Source organism: Bombina bombina, chromosome 2, assembly GCF_027579735.1.
Source record: "Bombina bombina isolate aBomBom1 chromosome 2, aBomBom1.pri, whole genome shotgun sequence".
Taxonomy (NCBI): domain Eukaryota; kingdom Metazoa; phylum Chordata; class Amphibia; order Anura; family Bombinatoridae; genus Bombina; species Bombina bombina.
Genome location: NC_069500.1, coordinates 705,269,414 through 705,276,774, shown reverse-complemented (window position 1 = coordinate 705,276,774; position 7,361 = coordinate 705,269,414).

Below are 7,361 nucleotides of genomic sequence, written 5' to 3'. Positions count from 1 at the left end.
TAACTTCAGCCTGGAAGATTTTTTTTTTCTACTTTAGTTTCTATGGCATTCTAACATAGGTTTTGATCAGGAAATCTGCTTAAAGTATTAAAGGAATATGATACCCAAATGTGGAAGCACTTGAAAGTGATGTAGCATAGCTGTAAAAAGCACACTAGAAAATATCACTTGAACATCTCTATGTAAAAGAGGCCATTTACCTAAAAATGTCCTAAGTATTCACACCCTACTGTGCAGGCACAGTCATGTTATTTTCCTATTCAGTGTAAGGAAGCTTACATTTTATTTAGTATGTATATGTGCATATATATATCACAGAATTTTTGCTTACCTGATAAATTAATTTGTTTCTTGGTGGTGATAGTCCACAACATTCCTTACATGTGCGAATTCACTTTCTGGCCACCAGGACAACAAGACTTTAAATATCCCTCCCACTTGCCTCTCTCACCATTAGTACGAATAGCCAAGGAAAATAGAAGTAAGAAAGATGATAGGGTATAGAGGTGCAATCTAGAACTGCCGACAACCTTAAAAACATGGGCAGGTTCATGGACTATCACCACCAAGAAATAAATTAATTTATTAGGCGCCGATAGTCCACAAAATTCTGTACTTGTGGGAAATACTGTTAATACCCAAGCTGTTAAGTCCACAAAGGCAATTTGTGGGAAAGGAAGATATTTAGCAGAAAAGACCTCCTCCCTCTTTCTGAGGGAAGCACTTTCACAAATGAAAATGATGTAACCCTCACCAGCTAAACTTATAGAATGGCTCTCACCCAATCTTAAAGGGACATTAACCCCTTAGTGACCAGAGCACTTTTCCATTTTCTGTCCGTTTGGGACCAAGGCTATTTTTACATTTTTGCGGTGTTTGTGTTTAGCTGTAATTTTCTTCTTACTCATTTACTGTACCCACACATATTATATACCGTTTTTCTCGCCATTAAATGGACTTTCTAAAGATACCATTATTTTCATCATATCTTATAATTTACTATAAAAAAAATTATAAAATATGAGGAAAAATGGAAAAAAACACACTTTTTCTAACTTTGACCCCCAAAATCTGTTACATATCTAAAACCACCAAAAAACACCCATGCTAAATAGTTTCTAAATTTTGTCCTGAGTTTAGAAATACCCAATGTTTACATGTTCTTTGCTTTTTTTGCAAGTTATAGGGCCATAAATACAAGTAGCACTTTGCTATTTCCAAACCATTTTTTTCCAAAATTAGCGCTAGTTACATTAGAACACTGATATCTTTCAGGAATCCCTGAATATCTCTTGACATGTATATATTTTTTTTAGTAGACATCCCAAAGTATTGATCTAGGCCAATTTTGGTATATTTCATACCACCATTTCACCGCCAAATGCGATCAAATACAAAAAATTGTTCACTTTTTCACAAATTTTTTCACAAACTTTAGGTTTCTCACTGAAATCATTTACAAACAGCTTGTGCAATTATGGCATAAATGGTTGTAAATTCTTCTCTGGGATCCCCTTTGTTCAGAAATAGCACACATATATGGCTTTGGCGTTGCTTTTTGGTAATTAGAAGGCCGCTAAATGCCACTGCGCACCACAAGTGTATCATGCCCAGCAGTTAAGGGGTTAATTAGGGAGCTTGTAGGGTTAATTTTAGCTTTAGTGTAGTGTAGTAGACAACCCCAAGTATTGATCTAGGCACATTTTGGTATATTTCATGCCACCATTTCACCGCCAAATGCGATCAAATTAAAAAAAACGTAAAATTTTTCACAATTTTAGGTTTCTCACTGAAATCATTTACAAACAGCTTGTGCAATTATGGCACAAATGGTTGTAAATGCTTGTCTGGGATCCCCTTTGTTCAGAAATAGCAGACATATATGACTTTGGCGTTGCTTTCTGGTAATTAGAAGGCCACTAAATCCTGTTGCGCCTCACACGTGTATTATGGCTAGCAGTGAAAGGGTTAATTAGGGAGTTTGTAGTGAGCTTGCAGGGTTAATTTTAGCTTTAGTGTAGAGATCAGCCTCCCATCTGACACATCCCACCCCCTGATCCCTCCCAAACAGCTCCCTTCCCTCCCCCACCCCACAATTGTCCCCGCCATCTTAAGTACTGGCAGAAAGTCTGCCAGTACTAAAATAAAAGGGTTTTTAAAAAAAAATGAAATTTTTTTTTAGCATATTTACATATGCTACTGTGTAGGATCCCCCCCTTAGCCCCCAACCTCCCTGATCCCCCCCAAAACCGCTCTCTAACCCTCCCCTCTGCCTTATTGGGGGCCATCTTGGGTACTGGCAGCTGTCTGCCAGTACCCAGTTTATAATAAAAAGTGCTTTTTTTGGTTTTTTTTTGTTTTTTTCTGTAGTGTAGCTTCCCCCAACCCCCCACCCCCCACAAACAAACCCCCACCACCTTGCTGATTGTTTAGATTTTATTTTTTATTATATTTTTTATTTCCCCATTTTCTGCAGTGTAGCGGTTCCCACCCGCTCCCTCCCCGTGCACGCGCCCGCGCCCGTGCGCGCCCCCAGCCACCCCCGCCCACGATCCCGCCCCCCTTCAGATCCACATGGCCATTGATGGCCGCCACCCGCCTCCCGGTCCGGCTCCCACCCACCAACGCAGGTAGCCACCGATCTCCGGTGCAGAGAGGGCCACAGAGTGGCTCTCTCTGCACCGGATGACTTAAAAAGGTTATTGCAGGATGCCTCCATATCGAGGCATCACTGCAATAACCGGAAAGCAGCTGGAAGCGAGCAGGATCGCTTCCAGCTGCTTTCCACACTGAGGACGTGCAGGGTACGTTCTCAGGCATTAACTGCCTTTTTTCTGAGGACGTACCCTGCACGTCCTCAGTCGTTAAGGGGTTAAACACTGAGATGGTAATATAAAATGATACATTGTATATAATAAAACAACTCTGCAATATAGTTTTATTATTTACTTTGTCCTCTTTGCCTGTAATTCCATTCTGAAATTGTGAGCTTTTCAGTTAGAAATGGAAGTGCAGAACACTGTTAAATCCAGCACAACCATTGGCTGCACACTCTAGTGACCTATTTATAACTGACCCTAATTGGCCACAGCAGAGAAGGTAACACAAGTTACAACATGGCAGCTCCCAGTGTTTTATAGACACTAAAACTTTACACTTATTTTGTCACTTTTTAAACAACTAATGAAACTTTAAAAAATACATCTACATGTTAGTCATGGACTAATCTTTTCTTTGAATGCATCATTCTATCTAGCATGTATTTAGTGTTTAATGTCCCTTTAAAAACAAACACTAGGCACAGTAAAGAATGAAACACCTTTCCTGGATAAATAGTTCTTTAGACAGAAGGTCAAACAGGAACTGTGAAAAAAGAAGGCAGACAACTAGTGTTTTATAAAAAACAAGAATCACTAGGAGGGGCGGAGCCAAGCCGTGCTGGGACATGGCCGTCTTTGTGTGAAGCTCTGTTGCCGTTGCAGCTCACCTAACTAGAGGTGAAATGGTGGAGACCCTGACTTCATTAAAAATACCTTCCTAACAATACAGAGGAGACCCGGAGCGGAGCTGACCCCTTCCCTACTGCCTTTCCCACTCCCTCTCTAACTAAACTGAAAGAGCCTATGTACCTGACAAAGGTCCGGTCGCCATCTTGGACCGGCCCTTACTTGCCAAAGAGATAACCTAAGCGACGGCTCTTTACATCCGAGTCTAACCGGGCACCCACTACAACTAGAAAGCCTGCTCACATACCTGAGAGCCCTTGCGGTGGGACCTGCTGGCCGGAGGGGAGCGGTTGCGGGTTGCTAGAGGAATTTGGATGCGCTCCGGTTGCGCTGCTTTTGTACCGCACACGTGGGGCCCGGGAATCACAGAGGACAACCTGACGTGGCATGGAGGTAAGACCACATTTGCCTCTGTTACCCACACAAGTGCCGCGGGTTGCGGACATAAAGACAGACCCCTGCTTCACACAACCACCAATTAGAGACTTAAAGGGCAAGAGTCTCGTTTATAAAATAAATCAGGTGCCACAGCAGCCTTAAGCCCATACTAGGGCCTTCCAGATAAGCAACCAGCAGGGGGGGAAAAAACGCCTGAGATAACAATAAAGGCTAAAGCACTACTGGGGACATTTTTTACAGAAAATATAAAAGCCATCCTTTATACATTATTATTAGTGTCCTGTGATAGGGGTCATACTACATTTATGCCTCGCGGAGGCCTCTCAGACCTTGATGTATAGAGGGCAACACATCACCCAACATAGATCTATTTAAAATTTAAAATATAAAAGGGCTGATTATTTCAAAGATCAGAACAGGGTTTTCACACATAATACCTATACAACTGTGTTGATAGAGAGGGGAAGGATTCTAAGAGGCCCTGCATTGCACCTGCAGGTGGCTTACAAGATGTCACAGCGTAAAGGCCCTAAACCAGATAAGGGTAACAAGCCAACAACGTCTACACCTTCTGTGACTACTTTTTTTCAACCGTCAGATCCTAACTTAATAGAGACTTCCCACTCACAAGAGCAGTCTCCTCCTGAGATGCAATCAGAATATACATCTTCACAATACAGATCCCTATTAGCCCTGCCATCACAAATAGCAGATCTCCCCTCCAAATCAGATTTCGAATCGTTAAAATCCTTTATAAAAGGGGAGATGAGGGAGCTAAAGAAAGACTTAAATGATATGAGCTCCAGAATCGACTACATAGAAGAGGGGCAAGAGGCGCTCAATTCCATAGTCAGTACAAACACACAACAGTTATCCATACAAGACTCTATGGTACAGTCTCTGCAGGAAAGACTGGAAGATCTTGACAACCGGGGGAGGAGAAACAACCTCAGGATTAGGGGCATTCCTGAGGAGGTTTCCCAAGAGCAGTTAAAATCGTATGTTAAGGAGCTATTCCAATCCCTGCGCCCCAGATCACCCCCTTTGCAACATGACGACATTGAACGGATTCATAGAGCACTCAGACCCCCTTCTAAACCTCCCGCTCCACCCAGAGATGTTATTATGCGGTTCCTAAGATTCACAACTAAAGAAGAAATCTGGCAAGCGGCGAGAACAAGAAGATCCATAACATTTAAAGATCATACCTTACAAATATTTCAGGACCTCTGCCCACAAACCATACAGAGGAGGAAGGAAGTTAGATTCCTCACTAAAGCCCTACAAGAGCACGACATTAGATATCGTTGGGGTTACCCCTTCAGCTTGATTATAAACCACAACGGTTCACAGATCATCTACAAAACTTTCCATGACCTAGACACCGTGACAAAGAAATTGAACATTACCATTGTGCCTCCAGCTGACAACGTTTTGGAGACGTCAGCAAAGCACTCGGATAATGCCCTAGATCCCCCCAGGGAGCAACGACCTCAATGGAACAAGGTTCACCCCAAGAGAAGGAAAACAGACACTCCACCCTCGGGCCCTCCACGTCCACAAGACCCCTAGCGCACACCTTACCCGACTATTTTGGTCAGGACATTAAGCCTCAGCCACTGGAATACTTTGCTCATGCTAGGGAGATGTCCCTAGCCTTCTTCTCCTTGGACTGTTCCAGATCTTGTGTAATGGGTAAGAAATTGAAAGCTGATGATCAGCAGCTGGTTTAGTTGATAACTTATCATTGTTGTAATCCTGATATGTTATGTTACCGGTCCCTTTTACTCTCTTTCTTGACTTACAAATCCGGAATTATGGACACTGGACATCTCAGAGTTCAATTTTTGCAAATATGTAATGATGGTAATGGTTGATGTTAATATGATGCACTGGTGATGTAGGAGGGTGGTGGGGCTTGAGTTCCATTTGCCTGGTGTCTTCCAGTCTTGTCTGCACCCCCTCTCCCTCCACTACACCCCCTTTATTTTCCCCACCCCCTCTCCTCCTCCCCTCCTCCTGTAGGTCTCTATCAGAAACCTCTAAATAACAAATGTATAGTAATCAAGAGCATTAAGCAACCGCAGTTACTCCCCAGTCAAGGTGTATAGTTTTAAAAATACACTTCTTGTTAGATTAGTTTATAATTTTTGTTTATTTTTTATTACTATGATTGTACTTGCCGTATGTGTGATGCCTCATGCTTTTTATTTGTTGCCGCTCATATCCATCATGATCTACAAAGCTGAACTGTACATGATATTTGTATTTTCACTTTTGCCATTCTGTATTAATGTTGATAGATAGGTCCAACTTAAAAATCCTCTCTCATAATGTCAAGGGGTTTAATATCCCACAAAAAAGAACCATTGCTTTTAAAGATTATAAAAGGCTCAGATGTGATATTGTAATGCTACAGGAGACCCATTTCAAAAAGGGGCGAGAACCCCGTGCCTCCTTTAAGAAATTTGGCACAGCTTACTTTTCTTCTGATAGCTCTAAGCATAATGGAGTATGCACAATGATTGGCAAGGATGTCCCATTTCAAGTGACATCGGTCAATAAAGATAAAATGGGAAGATATTTAATTATTTCAGGGATATGGAATCATAAACCTATAACCTTAGCCAATATTTATGCCCCGAGCCTGGGTGACCCCGGTTTCTTCCACCAGCTTTGCAATAGGCTTCTGGAATACCCCGGAGGTGGCTTAATTGTGGGCGGTGATTTTAATGTTGCCCTGGATCCTACTATAGATTGCTCTACTGGAAAGTCTTCAGTTCCCAGCAAGACTTTGAAATTAATCAAATCCAAATTATCTACCCTGGCCGTCCATGACGTCTGGCGACTCCACCACCCAGATACAAAAGATTATACTTTTTATTCCCATCCACATCAAAACTATTCTAGAATAGACTACATGTTGACGGATGTAACCAGTCTAGCACATGTCCGAAATTCAGACATTTATCCCATAACGTGGTCAGACCATGCCATGGTTAGTTGCACATTTGATTTTCCTGCCCACGCCCCCCATTCAAGATCATGGAAGCTAGATGAATCCCTCCTGAAGGATCCATTGATACACATTCAATTAGCTAAGTCTATAGAAGACTACTTTAAATTAAATAATACCCCTGATATTTGCCAGCAACACATCTGGAACGCTCATAAATGCGTACTCAGAGGCGAGTTGATTGCCCTGAAAGCATCCAAACTAAAACAACAGCAATACTACTTAGCTTCCCTACTTACAGATTTAACTAAACTTCAAGACATACACAAAAGGTTCCCTAAGGACCATTCCCTCCTTGAAAGTCTAGAACACAAGCGACTGCAGCTCAATTGTTATCTGGGGAAAGAGGCTAAGCGCAATGCGCTCTTCCTTAAAAAAACATATTACGAAGGTGCCAACAAACAAGGTAAACTTCTGGCCAGACAGCTCCGAAAAAAAAC